Source organism: Rissa tridactyla, chromosome 3, assembly GCF_028500815.1.
Source record: "Rissa tridactyla isolate bRisTri1 chromosome 3, bRisTri1.patW.cur.20221130, whole genome shotgun sequence".
Lineage (NCBI taxonomy): Eukaryota > Metazoa > Chordata > Aves > Charadriiformes > Laridae > Rissa > Rissa tridactyla.
Window position 1 is genome coordinate 51,794,146 of NC_071468.1, and position 24,516 is coordinate 51,818,661.

Below are 24,516 nucleotides of genomic sequence, written 5' to 3' on the forward strand. Positions count from 1 at the left end.
AAAAGCATCTATGTTCTTTTGTGTATTTTTCACACACAGGACCTTCACATATCCTTTAAAACATTATTTTCTGTAAAATATTAGGGGTCACTGTTCTATTAAATTTTAGCTTAAATTACTGATAAAGAATATATTATCTTGAGTACATGAGATACAATCTTAATTATTTCTTTCAGACTACCATCGTGCAATCCCAAACTGCATCTTACATGAAACCAAACATTTTCTTTTTCCCAACCCATGTTAGTAAATTCCCTATGAAGCTTTTTCTGCACTTTCACAAATTTTCTAGAAAATATATTTGTGTTAATTTGACTTCTTCCTATTCTTTAATCAGGATTAAAGAAACTAGAAGGACTAAGAGAATCTTGGTTATCAAATCCATTCCTCTATTATTCCTCTAATATTCCTCTATTATATATACAAGGTCTTTCAAAAATTGATTACAAATCTGTTTATTTGTGCCTTGCCTCTTGAAAGACTTTTGTAATTATCCTTACTTCAGTCGTTAGAAAACACGTCTTAAATAGTATGCCTACTCTGCTCTGCCACTTCAAAAAAAGCTATGGTAGAATTAGAAAAGGTTCAGAGAAGGATAACAACTGAGGTTATGGAATGGCTTTCAGAAGAAAATAATAAAATCAAAAATTATAAAAAAGGAGGAATAAAATAAAGATCTATAAAATCATGACTTCATGGAGAGGATGAATAAGGACAGATTTTCCACTGTCTTCTTCAGTAAAAGAACAGGGCATCAAAAAAATTGAGTAACTGACAAGTTTGGAACACACAGAAGTAGTTATGTATTCATGCAGCAAGTAGCAGATTTATAGAACTCCTTGCCAAAAGTGTTCGGCATCCTAAAAGTTTCTGTACCTTCAAGCTGTGACTGGAAAAGTTGATGAAAGAGAAATCCATTCAGGTTTACTAAATCCACATTATCAGTCATCAGAAATACAATGAGTATTATACTTTTTCACACAAAATTGTCTGTCTGGTAGATCTCCTAGCATTACATTTAGTCTCTCTTGGCCACAGCACGCTGGTGTCTCACAGTTATCCTTTGATTAACTGCCACGGCAACTATCTTTTCCAGTTGATGAACTCTATGTTAATAACAGAATTTCCTGGCATTAGTTTTAAGTGCATTATCTTGTACTTTGTACTATTATATTTAATTCCATTTCTATTACACCAGTTCTCAAGGGGTTCCACTTCTATCTGTGTGACACCATGATCTTCATCAGTTTTAATAACAACTCCAAACATTATGTCAACTATAAATTTCATTATACAATCCTAATTTTTTTTTTGTCAAGGTCACTAATGAAAATATGAAATAAGGTTAGCCCTAAAACCACTTATTGAGAACTTCCATTAATAACTTTCATCTATTATTATCTCTCTCATTTCAACATCACATCATTATTGTCTCCATTTCAATATGAAGTTTCTTACCCATCTTATGCATCTCATAATTCTCATACTGCATAACTAGCAAAGTAGTGTGTATAGTTAGAGAATTAACTTGAAAATAGTTTATAGAGAGAACTGTTGTTTTTCCCTTTGTCTTTAAGATATTTTTCTTGTCAGTTTAGTATGTAATAAGCATAGAGACCTTTTAAATTCCAGGAACAGCAACTGGCTCCAAAGCAATGAAACGATCTAGACAGGAATGAGCCTAAGATCTGCCTAGAACAAAGGAATATCGCCAATCAGGAAGAGAGTGGAACTGTCCCTGCATTGAAGAAATGGCACCATGAAAGATTGAAGAGTACTGTTGCTCTGCTTTAAGTTTATTACATGGAGGCAACTTGTTACTTTTGTTTGCAGCTGATAAAGGTAGATTACAAGGCATTTGCTAGAGTGGCTGCATTGAGCTAATGCTGTTTACCTTTTGCAAATAGTTTCCTTTCCTTCCTATCTTTATTACCAGGGGGACCATCACTATCATATTTGGTATTCTGAATACTGTTCTCTTATGCAGACCTCTCTTTGAGTCATTCTAGCCATGCATCTTCAACAGTCCACCTGAGGAAAAATATACAGGTACAATTTACTTTTTCACTTCTTATAATTCCTGATCTATTTTGTTTTATATATTTACTTTCCTATACTTAGATTTAAGTAGCACTTCTGGAGACTAGAATTCTTTTTGTTTTCTACTTGCAGACTATCACAATGCAGGAATGCCAGTCACAGATTCAGATTAATTGCTATAAAAACGTAATAAAAAAGCAACAATTAGAACAGAGTATCCACAGTGAGAAGCTGCCTCAAAATCTTTAGGCCAGTCAAGTTCTCCAGGAAACAAGGTCAACTTTAGCTCTATTTTGCTTTTCATACAGAAGATAGGTTTCTCACAATATAAAACCGTTGAACGGTCTTTCCTAACACCTGAATGAACTTTCTTAATAGCTCTTTTGCTCATGCAGATCTAGCATTTTTCCATGTACAACTCATTAGGACCTTCCTAGCTGCAATGTGACAGTTTCTGAAGACACATTTGGACCATAAATTCAGGGAAAAAACGTAGAAATCAGAGGGATAATACCTACTGATCCTGGTGACAGCTGAAATAATGACTTACAAAGCTGCTTACATAAACTATGCTTTTCAAAATCTTACAGAAATGTTATGGCTTGAACCTTTAGGGTAAGACTAAGATGCTTCTACCGGCTCATGGACAGCTGGTCACAAAGGGAGTTCCAAGAGGTTGGTATTCTGTTTGCTGCAGTTCAACATCTTTATAAAGGATGTGGATGAGAGAACTGAATGCTTGCTTACCAAGTTTATGGATCATACCAAACTGGGAAGAGACGTACTATACACCAGAAGGAATAGCCACCATGCAGATAGGCCTTCACAAACCAGAAAACAGGGCCAAAAAGGACTGCATAAATGTGATGTCTTGCACATGAGGTAGAATAATCCCAAGCAGCAGTACAAGCTGTGTGGGATCTGACTAGTTGAGGTGTAGCTTTGCTGAAAAGGACCTGAGGATTCTCACGGACAGCACTAAACTTGAGCAAGCAGTGCCTTTGTAGCAATGAGGGCAGGATGAACCCTGGGTTCCATTGGTAAGGGAATAGTCAGCAGATCAAGGAGTTCCACCCTACTTGACATTTGTTAGGACACACCTGGAATATTGTGTCCAATTCTGGTCCTCCCAGTTCATGACAAAAGCTGAAAAAAATGAACAGAGTCTAGCAAAGGACCACGAAGACCATTAGAGTTGATTCTGACAGAAAGTTCAAGAAACTGGATGTGTTCAGCCCAGATAAGAGAAGGCTCAGGGGAGGATCTAATCACAGTTTTACAGTCCCTAACAGATAGGGAAGATTGAGGTATTCTCTTCAGAAGGATGGACAGGACAAGAGGCATTAGGTGCAAACTTCTTCAAGGGACATTGTGTCTGGATACAAGAAAAGAATTCTTCACCATCAGAAAAAGTAAACACTGGAACAGGTTGCCCAGAGAAGTGGTGGAATCTCCCTGAAAATATTCAAGATTTGGCTTGCCAAGGACCTGAAAAAACAAATCTAAGACCCAGCTTTCAACAGAATGCTGGACCAGATGATCTCTAGAGGTCCCTCTCAGCTGAGTCTTCTCCGTGACTTTATGTTGCTAGAGTAAAATATACCAAAAAAAGGTTTTGTCTTACATTTTATATTCTTACAATTACTGACTAACAAGGTAGTATTCTGAAAGTATTCCATTTATTGGAAAAACTGTAACAAATACTATCTTATTCAACCTAACAAAGTTATTTCATTGCAACATAGCCAGAAAGATTAAGATTAGAGTTCCAGTTAATTAAAGGCTAATATTCATGATGGCAAAGTATATGAAGCAATAAACAGCTTCTGAGGTTCGTTAAATGCCAAAGAGAAGTTGAAGAGTTTGATAATTGCAAAACTAATCTATTGTAATTCTATGCCATTGAACTATGTGACAAGATAAAAGATACAACCCATTAAGCCAAAAAAAAGGAGAAAGACCATATTTCTTTCATTGACTCATGGGCATTTAAAACCATTGTATCAGATTGCATTCTTAGACTTTTCAGTGATGGCACATTAGGAAAATGACTAAGAAAAATTATTTGAAGTCAGATTTAAACAGCGATTAATTATTTGAAGACTGAATTTTCCAAATTTCCTAAGTGAGTGTCGAACTGTATGCATACTCAGGGACTTAAACACGTGCCTCATAGGACAATTGGTGATTTTTGTGAAAACTAACACTATTTTCATGAGCAGTTTAAGCCAAATATTGACAGTGACATGGAAATAAGTGGTCTCTCAGACCTCTTGGATGCCTGGATGCTACCACAATACACTGCCCTTCATTAATGACAAAAGCTTTCATGTAGGTATTCAGAGGATGGATCACGACAAAGGGGATGGTTTTGGTTTGGTTTTGGCATTGTTGGTTGTTCTTTTTTTTGTTATGCTGATTTGTGAAGTATTAGATCCTTAAGGTGTTTACTGCAAAGATGAGTAAACATTTAAGCTGGCACAAAGGAGACAGCAGCATGGAGTGGGACAGGAAGAAACAGGTGACATTATTCAAGGACAAGTGCTAAATTTATATTGAACATCAAGAATTAATTGAACATACAGTTTCTCATCTGCCTATGCAACCATAGGTTGTTTTATTCAAATCAGAAGTCAATAATTGCTCATTTGTTGTGTGGAAAATAAAAGATGTGATCACATATTAAGTTGTAGAGAATCAAGACATTAAAAGATGAATGTTTTTACTTTCTAAAAGTAGAATGGACGGAGATTCTACTGTTGTTATATAATGATTCATATATTTAAAAAAAACAACAAATCAAACCAGTGATATTGTAATCAAATTTAATGGTTAAAAACATGTCTATATTTGATTAACCCAGGTTAATGCATTTAGGTGACAATCGGGAAGAATGAGTAAACTTCCAGTTTTTTGTTTGCCAAATTCCTTACAGGAAGACTGGAATTTAACCAGATCTTTTTGTGGGTTTTTTTTTTTTTTCCTCACAAAAGTATTTAATTACATTTATTTTGAAGCTATAGGGATCAAAATTTATATGACCACTTAACTGTTTTACCTAAAAAATGCAGTCTTCCTTGAACATATAGTACCACATTATTATCTTGAAGATAATAAATCCTATTTCTTTGTATTCAAATGGAAAAATGTATTTGTATAAAATTGCACTGTATCCACAGAATGGAGTCTGCTAATGCATGCTGCTGCCTCTGGGCAGATATAAATATGATGGCATCAAGGAATTGTTGGTGTAACTACCGACAGGGTCTTTGTCTCATTCTCCACTTCTACTGGTGTTAAACTAACACTCTACTTGGCTATTGCAGCATAGTCCAACTGGCAACCCACATATTTCCCCACAGGAAAGATCACCATTCACTTCTTTGTGTACTGGAGCCAGAAGCTCCTGCCAAATCTTAATATAAAACTCAAGTAAAATGCAAGATATATTAAATAAGTCAAATAAATTACACCACACAATGAAGAAACACTCAAGCTAGCAGGAATAAAGGTCAAATAATATACCTAGCACTACACAGTGCTATGTTGACATACGAAGCTTTACTAGAACCATTAATCACTAGGTACTCATCCATATAGTGTGACAGAGCTTTTAACTTGGCTGACCAGGCGTCGGCACAACACTGCCTAGTTACAACTCATGCCCAAAGAGCAAGCGAGGTGTAAAAGCCATGATCCCAAGTTTGTGGTTCTGGAGTTACTATGCACGTAGGTACCTTACGTGTTTCTATACTTGTAAGACAGACAAGCCCATCATCAAGACAAGCCCAGCAATCATGTATGAGAAAGGATCAAGATTTTGGCAGTTACCTACCAACACAACAAAACAATAGCGTGATAATAGTATTTGGTGACAAATCCACATTTTTTCTAATACACATAAGTAATAGTAGTAGTAAAGACTGGAAACACAAATCTTAGCAAGTGCTAGCAACCAGAATCTGCACTGGGCATCCCCAAGAGTGTCTACTCTGACTGACAATAAGCAACAAAGCCTGTACTGTTCTGTCTTCATTTACTGATCCTAATTTGATTAAACTAACATAGGTGGTTAATACATTCTACAATCATGTTTTGATTTTGCTATGCAGGCATACTGAAAATTGAATGAGAAACTTCAAATGACAGGAGAGGCACAGTAAGATGTCCCAATAGGTACTCTTGAGTTCCACATTAATTCCTTTTATTTAATATCAATATCACAAGCATTCAATATCAAAAGAACACGATCCATCAACATGTATCAGACAAAAGCTTTTTATATCCAAAGAGAAACAGGGAGATCTTTCTTCACATGTGGCACTCTTGATATGCTTTAAATGCTGACACATCTAATACTTAAAAGCTGCTTCTGGGGCTACTGCACAAATCTGGACAACAGATCAAAGCCTATCTTATAGCTTCAAAAGTCAAAATGAGAGAAATCAATTTTAAGATCCCAAAATGAAACTACTGATAGAAGGTCAGCAAACATTACAAATGCTTCTAAAGCACCAGAACTTGAAAGAAAAATCAGACATGTGATTTTGTACAAAGATATTGTATCTCATGATTGCCTTGAGACACCACTGAAAGTAAGTCCTAAGCTGCATACAGAATCACTCTACTTCATCACCTCAGAAATGTTATTTTTGATTAGGGAAAAGAAAAGTTGTTTCGATAAACCAGATGTGCCTATGTTACAAACTGTTCTACAGCACTTTGTTCTGCGAAGGTCCTACATCTCTTACTCTCTGCTGGAGTATAATGTAGCTACTTCATATCATTTAGATTTCTCTCTTGATGCTTGCCAAGCAATTTCCTCTGATGCAATGGGGAAAGAGTGACAACTGCTAATATATTTCTCTCCTTCTTCCAGTATGCAGATGAATATAGTCCTTTTCTTCTTGCTTTATTTGTTTCACAAGGCTTTCTGGTGCATCAATTCCACTAAATCTGGGAGCTTCCCAATTTTTTCATGATTGTGGAAACTCTTCCATCTGTAGTCTAATGTTTAGAAAAATAAAAATTTACTGTGAGTACATTTGCATTCATGTTTCATCTGGGATCACAAGTGTGCTTCTTAAGTCGCAGCCAATTATGGTTCACATCATGAAGCAGTTTCTAAGTAAATGGAGTCCCTTCAGGAGACGGTCAGTCTGAATGAAGAAAATCCCTGAAATGTGTAAAACATCATATCCTCAGGTCTTTTTCCTTTGGTGACCCTCTGCTCCCTGATGAAGAAGTAATCACTAACAATCTTTAGGGCTGCATAGGTATTTTTGGATGCCAAATCAATACGTTGCACTCTGCATACTGCAAGCTATAAGAACGTTGTTGGCTAGGAAACCAAATGAAACATGTGGCTTTTATTTTTTTAAAATATATATATATAATTCAATTACAATTTTTCTGATTTCTGCAATCTTTAGTTCTTTATAACGCTCCTATATATTATCATGGCATATCTGTGTGTATTTCAAAGTAAAGAACAGTTGGTAAAACTATAAAATATTAGGACAGCTATTCTCAGCCTATTTTTTACTTCCATCACACGCACGTGTATGAAGGTCCATGCTGGAATACACTTAACATCCTAACTTATTATTGTTACCCTGACAGAGGATATCTAGGGAAGAGAATAAAAGCAAGGCCATAATATAGCAATCCTGCTTCTTGTTATTCTAAATTGCCAAAGTCCTGCCTTCCCTTCCGGTTAGATCTACACTAACTCCTCTTACACTAATTTTGGTGTTTGCCTGATCATGCACCGAACCATTTCAATGCTCCAATCTGCCAGGAAACTATTCACATTATTTTCTTAAAATAGTTTTTTCCTGGAGAACGTACTGAAATGATTCAACAGAGTTGGAATGCCACTACAGTTGCTGAAAGTGAAGGAGAGGGAATATCATGGACATGGTAGCTAGAATTAAATTAACTTAAGCTGCCATAGAACCAAATCTGACAGGAGGTTATTTTTTTTCCATGGCACTTATTCCACACTGAGGAGGTGATAAATAAGCCTCATTAAGTGTTTTGGTAAGCATGTTTTCTAATGCTGACATCTTGTGTAGGTCTAATGTACTCCATTGGAAAGCTTAATTCCAAAAGCATAATAAAAAAACCTTTCAAATGATTTAAACATTAATATTTTTTTTGTGAAAAATAAGTATTAGATAGGGAGAATAACAGGTGAGATGACAATACGGAGCCTATGACAACTTTCAGAATATACTGAAATAACACTACTCTAACTCCTATTAAAACTGTACAAATAAACTTATCTCCATATCATGGAAAAATTAAAAATACAGAAAGTGTCTAAAAATATCTAGGTTTTTTACAAAAGAGAACGGGACCCCTTTGGGTCACTCAGCTTTTGAATCACTGGTTTATTAGCCCTAAAACAATCCAGGTGAATCACTTATCTGAAGACATTGATTCTGCAAGGCTGGATTGACCTGTGAGCTAGCAAGAAACTTGCTTGGGTCACAACAGAACGTTGTTTAAAGGCTTAGACACTGGACCAAGAAGATAAAATCAATGTATTCTAATTCTGATTGTGACAGACTCCATCTGTGGTTTTGGTGAAACATTTTGGCACTAATTTTCCATTGTAGAACTGGATTAGAAGTACTTACCCAATTTATAAAAAAAACAGAAAGTCAAATGGAGTTGTGATGATTTAACTATCACCTTTCATAAAGTCATGCTTCAGCTCTCCACAGAATGTACCTGGAAACTTCCTGTGGCTAGAGACTTCAGCTAGCAGAGCAGCTACTACAGGACCCTCATCATGCTCCCTAAATTAACAAATGCACAAAATCCCATTCTATGGTTATCTTCAACAGCAAAATTGCTTGACTGCATATGAAGAGATAGAATAGGAACACTAAAAACAACAGCTAAAGAGGAAAGGAGAGAAATGCTGGATTCCTCATTACCCCCATTACCTATCCTCATTTGCCCCATCTTGTATAAACAGTACAATTCTATGTCCAGACCCCAGATGTCCTACAGTCCTGTATATGTTTGCCCACCTACTACATTTTAAGTCTGAAGAACCAAATGGTAGAACTGACTACTGAGCCACTCCAATGGGAAAAGCCATTATCTATTAAAAAAAGCTGTGAAATAGGAAGCCCCTGAAATAGATTAAGGAACTGCTTTTAAAGCTACTACAGGTTTTATTCACTTCATTAAGTACTTACTTATAAAACACAACACAGGTAACCTGAGCTTAAAAAGAACAAAAACTTTTTATCTAAACAGCCAAAGTAGTTCCACTTTCTTTCCAACTTCATGTGTGATTTGTTTCCAAAAAACAACAAAAAAATAGAAGAATGATGGATCTGAAAGGGAGATGATGCTAACAGCTAGATGTAAAATTACGCCCCCTCAACTTCACCTCTTTCTAAACATAATGGAAATTAACTATTTTTAATTGTCAACTTCTTTTGCATCACTTGATAAAGTAATTTTACCCACTGTTGTTCAGTTTAAGAATTACTGCTGAAATATTTATAAAGCATTTAGTAGTTGCTTCTTTAGGAATTTTTGCTTGTCTTAAACAGAGAGCAAATCTCACTTGTAGGAAATAATTCCTGGTGTGCTATAACCACAAAATTCAGTTATAATGGTATTTCAAACACTATTCACAGGAATAGGAAACCTTTTATAAAATCTGTTGATTTTTAAAGGAAAAATAAAAGATTTTATTTCAACCAATATAAGAATATGAATAAATCCAACTGCCCCAAAGGATTTTATTTCCTTTTCTGATTTTTTAAGGTTCAAGTTCAAGCCACTATACTTTTGTTATAACTTTGACCATTAAGTGGATTGTTGGTCTTGTCTTACTCTCCATGCAGGTGTTAGTAGGTTGCATTTATTAAGGGAATTGCCAACCTTTCTTGGTGAGCAAAACTCAGAAGACAGTTTCACACTTTACTTTTTGAGCTCCTAAGCTACAGAAGTGAAGGCCTTTAATTCCTGAGAGAGTACATTATATGCATGTTTGCTCTGACTGCAGCAATAAATGGTGAAAACTTGCATTTTTGAAATAACCTTGGAAAAAAAACAGTATTTATCAATAACAGGATTCCTCCAAAACCAAACTTTACATATGTTACATATTTTTCTTTTCTCAAATTACTTTGTAAATGATATAGTATGTTGGAAAGAAAACACTTCTGTTTTAACATAACTCGAAAGAACATGCCTGACTATAAGCACCTGCTGATTGTCACTGAAATCGATATATCCTTATAGCCACAATTCACAGTAAAATTAATGTTATGTTATTTTTGTGATTTTTATATGAATGTAGGTAGCCTCTTATACCATTATGAACATTATTATCAATAACAGTAGAAATCACTGTCACATGAACTGAAGCCACTGTCAAAGAGCCTTTCAACAAGCACTCAGTCAGCTGTTTGCCACTTTGTCATCTCTGCCTTTTGCAAAGTATGCCTTATACAAATACTAAAGCACCAGTGACAACATAGGGAATAGAATTAGCGTAGCTGATGTGTCACTACATTTACCTTCAGTTTAACCAGCTTTCATAAAATGGTGTATCAGAAAGTGTATGTGAAAAGCCTTTTTGTATACCTGAGTGGGGTTCTCAGTTGACCTAGTGGGCTGTGCTAAGGCTTTTAGGAGAATCTTAAAATCTTAGGAGAATCACCATTTTTGAAGCTACAGATATGTTCTCTACATCTCTGCCTCTATCTGTTAAAATTTATCTCTATATAAGACTTGAGTTATCTTCATGCTTCTTTCTTTATCTAGTTAATTGAAAGCCAGTCTAGCACTTCAATTTATTTCTTTGTTATCATTAGAAACAAACATAGAAACCCTACACGCATGAACCCTTCACTTCTGTTCCTTTCTTCTAGACATACACATGCAGCTTGTCAAGATCTGGTTTGGAGTATAACGTTTCATCTATGTGAATATTTTTTCTACTTTCAATTGCCTTAGTTTTTTCAGATTAAAATCTATTACAAATGATCATGTAAGATATTATTGGGACAAAACAGTAGCAAAAAAGTTTATTGGTATTGAGAGTAGAATTTAGGACATGATGCAATATCTATTCTATTGTATGGCAGTTTTTTCCTTTTTCTCAGTGTTAATGTTGCTGATGAAGGTATGTATTAACCTGCTAAGTTATCTGTCCTTTTTGCAAGGACAACAGATCAAGGGCTTTTTTTGACGTTAAATTCAAATCATTCCCTCACAAGAGGAACCCTAGTAGGAAAAGAATAGTTGTTTAATTCAAATTGTATGCAGCTGAAAAGGTTTTAGCAATCTCCATTTGTCTGCTTTACATATAGGTAAAAAAATCCCCCAGGAGAGGTAAAATTTTCCGTGATGCAAAAGTCAATTTTGTCTCATATCAGAATTCAAAATAGTAGGATGCAAGTGAAAAGAAACTCTCAAAGAATACGTCTTCACAGATACTGACACTGGCTAGGTTGTGATTATGGAGGGATAGACATGTTTTTCATAGGTCATGATGCTATTACTTTCATAGAGTTTGTCATTCAAATGCTTTTCATATTTGCAAATGCAGGATGAATAAAACAACTTTTTGTAGTAACTTATATTATCCTTCTTTTTTTCAACCTCCATAACCACCTAGACTTATTGTTTATTTGTACCCTTTTTCATTGAAAAATAATTTTTCATGTCTAAAAAGGTGGTGATAAAATTTGATTATGTTGATGTTAATAATTTCAGCACAGCTGGAAGACATACTGTCTGTTACTGATGTCTACTAAGTCTGAGTGGAAATATATTAATCTTGACCAGAACATACGAAATATTTAAACAAAAAGCTTTGAACTTTATACTCTGTGGGTTTCTATTACCATTTCTATTTATTGAATATAGCTATTTCTGATACTGAAGCTCTTATGTAGCATCTTTAATCCATACAGCATTGTTACTATGAGCTAAATCAATATGTCCCACATTCAGGGCAGGGGAATTTTGTGGTCTCTTTGAGGTCTGGAAGATATGGGGGACCCTTTTGCTAACTTTAAAAGTATTTCTTAAAATGAAGTTATCATCTTCATAGTTGTTAGTTTGGCAATCTCATGTTGATTTTCGTTAATATTCAGTGACAAGTGTAAAACCTTTCCCATATCAAGTCCCATGCTTTTCTTTAACAATTCCTTCATTTATGTGTGCTGTGACTTAAGAAATGGCTTTAAATTGATTTAATAACTCTTTGCCTTGAAACCTTTTCTGAAGCCTCCTCTTCTTTTGCTGAAATTGCTGAATTTTCTTCAGAAGTATCTAAAGTTAATGAACTGTGAGTTCTACCATCATTTTTTAAAAGACCATTTGGGCAGGAGTTGATATTAACTGGACATCATGATGCTTCAGGTATGTGGTGAAGTAGAGCTAGATTAGCTTTTTTCACTGAACGTCAAAGCCCTTTTTTAAATTTGAATCGTAGTATTGTTTTTGTGATCCATTATTTCTGTCATGTTATAAAAAAAAAGTCTTGAAATATTACAAACCTCTCATTTTTCAATAAGTTGATTAGTTTTAGACTGGAGAGTAGTGACAGGATTTGGGGGCTTTTTTTGCCATTTTGAAAAGACGTCTGAGACTCAGATTCTTTTCAGCGTCATCATCATTTACTGACATATGCTGTCCAACTCCTTAGTTGTAATTTCCTCTGTTTCTTTCTGCGTAAGATAATTACACCTTAAAATGTCACTTCAGCAGCTTGCTAGCCTTCCTGTCTTATAAATTTATGTGATTATAGATTCAGCTAGATATCCTTTTTTCATTATTACATACATCTTTTATTCCATCTAGACCTGAAATAACACAGGAGATTGACCTAAGTTTTTCTATAGTTCACAGGAATCTTCTTGGATATATTTTTTTGTATAGGAAAACATCTTCTATCTAGCTAGTCAAAACACAGTTTTTGCAATTTTTGGAGCTCATTTCATTCTTTGCATTCCAAGAATCCCCACGAGAGATGTAGAGTTTTTTTCTTTATCTTCCAGCAAATATGACCAACTCTGTATTTTCTTTTCCTCATCATGATTATTTCCTCTTCCTATAGTCCTCATCGTCTCAGGAGATGATCTGCTAGGGTGCTGATGGGAGCAGAATCTTAATCTCCCCCAGTTTTGAGTTTAACAGGAAGCATGAAGATACGCACAGGTGAAAGTCAAAGGTCAGAAATTGAGTATCTTCACTATATTTTATTAGTAAACTAGCCATAACTACCTACACAGTGAATGCACAAAACTTAACAATAATTTTCTTTTCTTGGTGATTTGAAGATTCTCAGAAATGAACAAGGACTTTTTTACTTGGGAGAAACTGAAAGGTATGCACAATTGCACGCACAAAGGAATGCACAATGTGCATACCCCTTCCAGAGTAAATATGATTCTTTTAGATGTTATGCTCTTTTTCCGTCAAATTATGTCTCATTCATCCAACGTTTTTTTTGTGTTGTAACATCCACAATCATGCTCAGTTTAAACTAACATCTCCAATTTACTGTGTATAGACTCCTTATACAACAAAAGGGCTGGTTCCGGCAGAAAAGGGAGAACGCTCTAGGCATTGGACTACATGGTATCGGGATGTTTTTTTCATAGCATCTTCTGATGTAGCTGTACCAGTTTTATATGCTACATAGACTAATCGAAGCAGGGACTGGAATGAAGGTATCTAGTTTCAACAGGGAGTGCCCTAATCTAATTATTTTTATCTTCTTTCTTGTGTATTTTGTATACAAGTAGTTCCTGTGAAATTCAACAGTTTCAACATTCACTGTAGCACATTGGTTCTAGAACCCTTGAAAATATTTTTTTTAATAAGGTAATACAAAAACTCCTCTTTTGAGTTTCACAAAACTTCTTGGAAAGCAGACACAGTCTCAAGGAATTGCACTCTTTCTCTACATATGATTGGAAGATTGTTTCCACTCTAATTAAAGAATCATTATCACCAATTCATAAGGACAATAAAGAACAAAAAAGGTATTAAATTGATGTTTAGCTTATTTTTAGCCTGGTATTCTAAGGAAAGAAAATAATCAGGCTTCTATAAGGCTGTGTACTTTGCCTTCTATAACTTTTGAGTACATTGGTCTATTGCAAAAAAAATTTAAAGAGTTTTAGAGGGATACAACTGGAGTCCTAAAAGATTTGTGAAAACCTGCAGCCAGTTAAAGAAGGCAGACCTCAATTAATATTCCACTGAGGAAGGGGTGGTCACATGAATATATCAGTTAAATGTTCTGTTTGACCTGTTGCAAGCTATTCTGCCTGCCTGTACTATCATCTGTCCAATTAGCATGTGTGGCTCAGAAACAGCAGCAGCGGCATGTATTTCTCTCCCAGACAACAGGTAGCAGTCATAGGAGGGTTTGGGAAAGGGGGAAGAGAGAAAACAGGTAGAATTCTTACCCAGGGAAAAGGGTATGAGAAACAGACACTATTGGGAAACAAGCCTTTGTTACTTTCTTCACCTATGAAATAATTTACTTCTTTACAACGCCTTGCTTACTTTTGCCTTTTTAATAACAAAATGGACATGATGAATGTACTTATTTTTATCAACCCATCTTAAGAGTTACCCAAGGTATCAAGAATATGCAGCACAAGCATATTGAAGAGGACATGAAAGTGTAAATCAGTGGTGACCAATAATGCAAACATCCTGGTGCCATGAATATAAATGCCAATATTTAGTTGAAGGAGGGTTCTAGAATTCCTCGTTGTATATAGAGATGAGGGCAATTCTTTCAAATCCAAATTCATACTTGGAGGCTTTGGCAATGCTTGTTAAAATATGAATAAAAGTTCGGGGTAAAACTCTGCAAATCTCAGAGATAGAGACAATGACATCAGAGCAACTTAAGTTCTGGTGAAGCTGCAGTGGTGACTCCAGGTAACTGTAATTTTACAGGGTCTTATGAAGTTTGCTGTCTGAAGAGGCAGTTAGTTAGCGCAGTAACAAAGCCAATCATGTACATAACTTTAAATATGAACTTCTTTAAGAGAAGAGTGAAAATTCTCTGGATTATTTCAGTGCACTGGAACCTTTTAAACATGACAGTGGATTGTTGGAGACCCCAAAGGAAACATTTATGTGGGTGTATCAGGAGGGTGTTGTACAGGTAATCTCATCACTTACATTCTTCATGGATAACAACAGGAAATGAAATACAGAACTTGTGTTTTAGCAATTCAGAAACTTTACAACTTTTTAACTCATTGGATGCATCTGTATTAATGTTTTAGTTCTCATCAGAAAGTCACTTTTAGAAAAGAATCTCCCAGTTTGAGGGGGCATGGGAGTTTTTTTGGTAGGTAATTTCCCAAATGGCTTAACAATATTGCAGAGTTGTTAAACCACGTTTGTTGTCTTTATTCTTGATCAGGGACAATCAGTATAGATTACAGTTTATGACAAGCACTGTGTTGTGAAATAACTGTGAAAACTTATCAGTGATATTGAGATTACTAGTAGATACTGGTGACAAGTTGTTACTAGGTATCTGAGTCTGTGTTTGTATATAATGCCTTCTAAGGGCACTGTTTAACTATTAATTGGTTTAATAGTATATAATGTTAAATATTAAATATTAAATATAAATATAAATAATATAAAATTATATATTTTATGTATAATAAAATGATAATCTTTATCTCTATAATTATATAATTAACTAATAAATTCAACTATTAACTCAGAACATGCATATATGCTCCATGAGGTTATGCTAGTAAAACATCATTTAGATTATCAGAAAGCCACAGCTTAAAGGCTGCTGAATGAAAACAGTATTATAACCGCCCCCACACCTCCAACCAGACACGAACAAGTATATAACATATGCAAAACATATCATTTATAGTAAATTTGGATATAATGTGGAAATGCAGACCAATGAAAGAACAGCCAACTGTGTTAGTGCATGTATAAATGTGATGCCAAATAGACCCAAGGGAAAGCCCCTTGTGAGGGGAAGAAATCGTCAAAATAAACATCACATTCCACCTGTCAAAAACCTGGGATGCTGATCACTTTCCATAACCCTCTCTTTTGAGGGGAAATAGCACCATTGACTCCAGGACCCAGACATGCATTAGAAGGGTAAGCACAGCACAGCAACAGCGTAAGGCATAGGTACCAGAAAACTTGTTTGTATCATTTTTAATAATTTCATTATTAGGCATAAGCAGTAATAATTGGATAATTTGACTACAAGTGTAAGTATCTTCTTACCTAGACCGACAATAATTTATTTTTTTATTGGACTTTAATTAGATCAATCACAAATTTTTGGTTTCACACAGACAGTATGTTTCTGTAGCCTACAGAAATTGCACAGGGTGTAATTCAGATGCAACAGCATGTATTTACCACGCACTAGAGGCAATCCTTGTTTATTAAGCTTTTTTAAGAGGTTTAAGTGTTTTGTTATTCAACTTCACTTTTTGCCAGAAAATTCAGACTCTTATTTCCTGAAACACATCTCAACTGCCAATTGCTTCAATTATTTGTCTGGGGCTTCATTTCCTAACCCAGGTACTTATGTCTGCTATAATTTTGTATGTCCTTGCAGCCTCTCAGACCAGCATATCTTAGCGAAGAGAATTAATTTTCAAAATACCTGTTTGAACTTCAAGACAGAGAGAACATACTTTGAAGACCATGCCAATCAAAGTAATACCATTTCAATTGTTTTTATCATAAATCACAATATTTTTAAATAAATCAACCAATACTTAAGGAAAACAAAATTCCATTAAAAGTTTCAATTTTCAGCATCAAAAAGCATAATTCTGCTGGGACCTGGCAGACTCTTCAGGTAAGAATGAAAAGATAGAAGAAACACAGTTAACATAATCTAGTAGTAAATGGCATTAAGGGAAAAGGAGTTAATTTTTTAAGTGCCAAAATCCAGAAATAGATACTTTTCAGAATAGATACTTTACAGAAATAGTACTTTTTACTTTCTGAAGTTCATGCTGTCTTGGTCATGATTCAAGTGATCATAGCTCCAGACAGAAGCTGATGAAAAATTTGCCAGCAAATTCCACAGTGATATCATCATGGTCCTCATTCTCATAGTGATGTAACTATTGTATAGTACCTATCATAACACCTATGGCAGGGCCCCATGAAAACAGAGGGTGAAGTCCCTTGCTGCCAGCCACAGGGGCAGCTGGCCCAGCTTCACATCCAGCAGCTTGGTGTCATTGAGAGAAACAAACAGTTACACCATCTTGCTGCTGCAGCCTCTCTAATCTCAGAAAAAGACTTTATCTAATCTAGTTTGCCTTAGTCCTAAAGAAGAGGTATAAACTCAGTGAAGAGTAAAAAGTACAGCTGAAACCACAGCAGAGTGACAGCTGCAAACTAGCAGTAAAATGTGAGGCTTCATCCATATTTTCTTCTTGAACTCACTCAAGCTTAAGGTAAGCACAAGTATGAATTCTTTGCTTAACTGAGGATTAACAAAAAAAAATAAAATGATTGTTGCCAAAGATGAATGACTCATCCATATAAAACCTTCCCATCCCTTCATTCCTGATCATTTTCAAAATCTAATGACTCGTTATGATGCAGATTTCAAAAAATCAAACTGAAGAAATGGAATATTATGCACTAAATAATGGTTGTAAAGATACTTAGATTTGTAGTAAATAATTTTGTTTCTAACCTATTACAATTATTTAATTTTTTATCAGCTCTGTTTTCCTTGACACATAAAAGCAACGCATGTAAAGACTTGAAGTTTACACAGAATCTAGCAACAAGGTTTGCAGATAGGCTCAATGTCTTTTATTAAATGAATTGGTATAACTGGCAAAATCAGAACAGAAGGTCTCCTCTAGGTCTGTTACAAAAACTGCAATTTCAAAGTTAAACAGAAATTGAGAACAATTGCTGACAATTTAGTTTGATATATGTTAGTTGCATCATCTTAGAAAGAAAAGATAGTTGTGTATTTGTGAAGTAAAGATGTGGCAGACAGGTGAGCAGTAACTATTATTTAGGTATCAGACTGACTAACATTTTAAGAAGGAATTAGTTTTCAGTAATACAGTATTTGACAGTTCAGCTGTCAATAAGAATAACTAATAATAACACTGATGGAAGTCAGAATAAAGTAAGTACTCCAGTTAATCATAGCACAGAAGTTCAGTCATACAACTAAACTAAAAAAGAAAAAGGATGTATTTATAGTGCATTTATAATGTATTTACTAGATTATTCCAAGGTCTTGCAAAAATTAGTGCCTTAGAACCATATAAACCGTGCAGTAGGATAGTAGCAATCAAACAGGATGAATCAATCTAGAAAATTTGCTGACACAAGGAAATGATTTGTTTGTTATTAAGGAGCTTCAATATTTTGTAGTGTCTCAAACGGTAATAAAGCTACAAGTGCATCACCAGCCTCATTAAAATTCGTAGTTCTTTTAAGACTGACAAGATCAGAAGAAAAACCCAGATAAGCTACACATAAATGACTAATCTAGAATCAATCAATTCTTCTGTTATCAGGCAAAAGCTAAGGACTGATCACACATTTATTTTTCTTCAGAATATACAGCATTTTTATGGTAAAAATCATAGAATCATAGAATCTTCGTGGTTGGGAAGGACCTTTGAGATCATCGAGTCCAACCATACACACACAAAAAAAAAACCAAACAAAAAAAAAAAACCACAACCCCAACAACCTACAATCTCTGCTCATCAGAGCATGCCCTGAAGTGCCAAATCTATACATTTCTTAAATACCTCTAGGGATGGTGATTCAACCACGTCCCTGGGCAGGCTCTTCCAGTGCCTGACCACTCTCTCAGTCAAGTAATTCTTCCTAATATCTAACCTAAACCTCCCCTGCCCCAGCTTCAGACCCTTTCCTCTGGTCCTGTCATTGTTCACCTGGGAGAAGAGGCCAACACTCCCCTCTCTCCAACCTCCTTTCAGGTAGTTGTAGAGGGCAATGAGGTCTCCCCTCAGCCTCCTCTTCTCCAAGCTAAACATGCCCAGCTCCCTCAGCCTCTCCTCATATGACCTGGTCTCCAGACCCCTCACCAGCCTGGTAGCTCTCCTCTGGACACGCTCCAGCACTTCAATGTCCCTCTTGTACAGGGGGGCCCAGAACTGAACACAGTACTCGAGGTGAGGCCTCACCAGTGCCGAGTACAGAGCCACGATCACTTCCCTGCTCCTGCTGGCCACGCTATTCCTGATACAAGCCAGAATGCTGTTGGCCTTCTTGGCCACCTGGGCACACTGCTGGCTCATGTTAAGCTGGCCGTCCACCAGCACCCCCAGGTCCTTTTCTGCTGGGCAGCTTTCCAGCCACTCTTCCCCAAGCCTGTAGTGTTGCTTGGGATTGTTGTGACCAAAACGCAGGACCCGGCACTTGGCCTTATTAAACCTCATACAGTTGGCCTCGGCCCATCGATCCAGCCTGTCCAGGTCCCTCTGTAGAGCCTTCCTACCCTCAAGCAGATCAACACTCCCACCTACTTTGGTGTCACCTGCAAACTTACTGAGGGTGCACTCAATCCCCTCATCCAGATCATTGATAAAGATATTAAACAAAACTGGCCCCAAAACTGAGCCCTGAGGGACACCACTGGTGACCGGACACCAAGAGGATTTCACCCCATTAATCACAACTCTCTGGGCACGGCCATCCAGCCAGTTTTTAACCCAGCAAAGAGTACACTTGTCTATGCCATGATTCGCCAGCTTCTCCAGGAGAATGCTGTGGGAGACAGTGTGAAAGGCCTTACCAAAGCCCAGACGGACAACGTCCACAGCCTTCCCTGCATCCAGAAGGTGGGTCACATGGTCATAGAAAGAGATCAGGTTGGTTAAGCAGGACCTCCCTTTCCTAAACCCATGCTGTCTGGCCCTGATTCCGTGGCTGACCTGCACTTGCCGTGAGAAAATATATGTCTGTATTTATAATTTCAGTATAGCTGAAACATATTTCAAAAGTAAATAGCACTTTTGCTTTTTATAAAAATTATATTAACTCAGGACCAACTACAATGGGTGCCACTAAAAGTAAGTTTTTCCCAATAGCTGAGGCATTTTTTTCAGGAGGAAAAAAAGATGTACATTTTCTCAGATGTAGACAGATGCAGAAGGAATGAAAACATTGATGGGAATTTTGAAATTTCCTGATTTATTCAGTACAATAAAGTATTTTAATAAGAATTTTAATGTTGTTCTTACTGTGAAGAATACATTTACCGGTTGCTGATTTTTAATTTTACTGATTACAAACATTTAGCTCAAATATTCTATCCTTATTTTGGTAACAAATTCTCTAGAAACTTATTTGGAAATGGTTTCTAGTAAGAAGGTGTAGGGACAATATTTACGTTACCAGGACACTCTAGTACAATGAAAAAATATTTGCTACAGAACTGACTAACAACAGATCTCTTGGTGAATTTATGTGGTTATTGAAAACAATGAAAATATTCAGCTGATCAATTATTACATTTTGCATTTTATATGCCAAAGTACATCTGATCTCACATTTTATTGTCCAGTATGAAATAGTCTTAGTCTTAAGTTCCTCTTTGAAGTCTTGAGTACAGTGTTTCTACTCTGCATTGTATTTTCTTTTTCAAAAGAAATTATGGTCTTCCGCTAGGTAGTTACTGTGTTGACTAAGAGGGATTGAAGAAACTATTTAGAAGGCTCACCTAATTGAAACTGTGCTTTAGTATAAAACCAAATATTCACATTAAAATTTCATTGCCAGGTTCCTGAAAATATTTACACAACAAAGCAGTACAATAAATAAGATTGAGGGAATTCAGATATTCTCATAAAAACTTCTGTAACAGTAGAAGGCAAACTCATTTAAACTCATTGAGCGAATTACTTGCTATGAATTACTTCCTTTATTCATGAAAAAAATGAGGCTCTAAAATCTCAAGTTTATGTAATCAGTCACCTTTTGCTTTATATTTATCAATCAAAAATACAGTAATAACACAAGGAAGAAACTAATCATATGGTTACTGGTGAGACCACAACTTTTAAAAATCTCAGAGGATGCAAAAGACGCCTCAGAGGATTATACAGCGTTGCCGCAAAAAGAATCTGCAAAGATGCACATGCAGACCATGCAATCAGTTAGAAAAACTAATTTCCTAAATTAATCCAGATTGTAACACGCATAATAAAAACCCTGATGTCAGAGACTGGAGTTTGCAATAATAAAGGGACTTAGAGAGGATTAAGGAGGATATAAGAGATTATCAGACTAATCACAACTGATATTGGCACAAATCAGATATCAGAGGCCATACTGTATAACCTTTAGTTGTGCCTTCTTTAGAAATATCAAGTCCTAATATCTCAAAAAATAAACAGAAAAATGTATATTAATCATAAAGACCAGTGTTTTGAAAGCCTAGCAATTTCAATAATTGCTCCTTTGTGCAATATTTGAACATACATACTGAATGTCTCCAAATATTTGTGTTCATCTTTCACATAGAGAAATTAATTTTCAATACTGCCATAGGAACAGGAATATCATTCAAAATAGGAAACTTTTTTTAGCAGGTTATATACACTAGAGCAAATTCCCCATTGCTTTTTGAAGATTAAACTTTGAAAAGATCTTTTGTGTAACATGGGTGAGAAAATAGCGCAGGAACTGAACATGAAGTAAGACGATAAGCTTTTAAGCTTTTTAAGAAAGAAAGAAAGAGAGAATGAGAGAGAAAGAAAGAAAGAAAGAAAGAAAGAAAGAAAGAAAGAAAGAAAGAAAGAAAGAAAGAAAGAAAGAAAGAAAGAAAGAAAGAAAGAAGAAAGAGAAAGAAAGAGAATGAAAGAAAGAAAGAAAGAAAGAAAGAAAGAGAGAAAGAAATGAAACAAAGCAAGCTAGCTTTCATGCCTTGCTAAACTTGAACTATTAAGATAAAATGAGTCTTCTCAAATATAACATTCTCAAGTTAATTCCTCTTAAAGGCAATACAAATAATACAGTATTTTAATATTTTTCAAAATGTAGATAGAATAGCAAATTAAGTAAGATGATACACTTCAAATATGTAGAACTGATTCCTGGTAAATTCCCTAGATTCAGAGTAGAGTTAGACAGTACACATAGGATAATCTGTGGCACCAAATCATACTGATTCACATATATTAAACAGTTAACTCATAAAATATTGCTAAAATTTGGTTGCACAGTTATTGCTAAAAATTTATGTCTGCCCTAGCATTAGCTGAATCACACTATAGGCAGGCAGAGCTAAGAATTTTTCTAACACAATAAGTATTGTAAGTTCTATGGATACCTCTTTTTTTTTTCTTACCTCATTCTTTGGTATGCATCTACATTTGGCCTGATGCATGTACTGAGAGCCTTGTGGAAGACATTGTATCTGAGGAGTTATTGATCCTGAGCAAGCCATGTCTCCTCTACTGGGCCTTGAGAAGCCCGTATGTTAGTATAATTATGCCACTGTATGGGAATCTGCTAGAGTGGCCCATGCCTGTCTGTGCTGCGTACTAGTGAATGTTATGACAGATAAAACATTCCAACCTTTCAGAAGATATATGATTCTGTTTACTTCACAAAATAAAAGGCACCATGGTATGGGAGGAAAGAGAAAACTCTCCGAAGCCATAACATGCCATGGGAAGACAGCATGCCATAGGAAAATTCATCTGGGGGTCAGTCAAGTGCTGCACAAAAGGAGAGTTCCCAATATCTGAAAGAACACAAGATTTACTTGCTATCTATATTCATCTTTTATTAAAATAGCTATTTTATTATGTCCTTTGTTGCCAGGCTTTCTTACCAAGATCCAGAAAGAACCATACACCCTCTCCCCACCCCACCCAGGGGGTGCAGAACAATTCTCATACCCATCATTAGTAAACAGCTGGATTATCAAAATCAAGAGTGCCTACATAAAAAAAAACATTCAATCATCATTTTTCTTTAGATCACCAACAAAAAGAATCTACTACCTAAAGAATCTGGAATAAATTTCCAAAGAAGTCCATGTATATTTTTAGAAATAAAACCCCCCACAGGAGGTACAGTTATTCAATAGGATTGTAAAAGCCAACGCCAAAGAACATGGTTCCATGCACAGTTTTTTGTGATTTTGACAGTTTCAGCAGAGGTAAGGTAAGAGGTAAGAGGAAAAAGATGAGAATGCGCTCATAAAGCTTTGGTTCTGTGGAGATCAAAACCATACTGAGTAACTGCATAGTGAATTCTGAAAATCCAAAATTAGACCAATGACAGAGTTAGATGACACGTACAACTTATTTTCAAAACTACTGAAACAGCTGACACTTAAAATCTTAACAATAACTACAGCTCAGTGAAAAAATAGCTTAAGTTTTGGTCAAATAAAGATTCAGCGTGCTTAAAAGTGATGTACAAAGAATCTATTCCTCAATAACTTTAATAATATATTTTCATGTTTTTCTCCACTTGTCTCCTCTTTAAACCCTGGAAGACAAAGGTTATTATCCAGCATGTCAATCTATAAACTGGATTAGACATAGTAAAACTGCAGACAAATGGAATGAGAGTAACACAATCTTGCACAAGGACAAAGACTAAATGCCATTTTCACTGATGTCATTTACATTTACCTGTATGCATGAATCTCATCACACTAGCTGATGAACCAGATAAACTTTCCATGCATGATCTTCTTTTGGCTGATAATACAGACTCTAGTTTTCAGACGTATTTGAAGTACTGCTTCACATTTCTTATTTTATCCTTTCTCATTCATTATCTTTTCTCAAAAATTTATAACATTCCATCAAAATGGAATATAATCTGTTACCAATTATCATTGTGATACATATATTTCCATAGCTTTTCCGTAGTTTTCTGAGAATATGCTTCCAGAATATTGCTCCATGCTCTGTAGTCTTCTGTTTCAGTGAAATAATTACCTTCTAATATTTCTATCACATGCATGACACATTTAAGATTTTTTAAAGGAACAGATACAAACAATAACCTTGAGCTTCTCAGTTTGAATTGTGTTGTACAGTGCCATCAGCAGATCCTGTTCTTTTACTGTGGTTTCTAGTGATAATGTGATATGAACTTGCACTAACACTATTAAGAATAGTACAGTAATGGATATATATCAAAGATTTTAAGCTATATAGACAAGGCAATCTCAGAAAACAAAGAAGTCATCCTTTCTCTGGCTTGTTTTGTTTTTACTTATAGGAAGAAATTGACCTAGAAGGAAAATATTAGTAAAGTTGCATGCTGTATAACACCTTAGGAATAAACTCAGGAACATAACAATAAAGAGTATTTGATGCCAAGAAAGGAACTATTGTGAAAATTAAATACCTGACCACAAATCTTTGCCCCAGTACAAATGCAGTAGAAAGTTGCAACTAATTTGAAGAAAATCTTCCC

At 35.5% G+C, this 24,516-nt stretch overlaps 1 protein-coding gene across 1 annotated transcript in view; it reads right to left on the minus strand.

Moving 5' to 3' along the window:
* PACRG (parkin coregulated) overlaps positions 1 to 24,516 on the minus strand; it is a 247,184-nt gene that overhangs the window by 187,191 nt on the left and 35,477 nt on the right. The window lies entirely within an intron of this gene.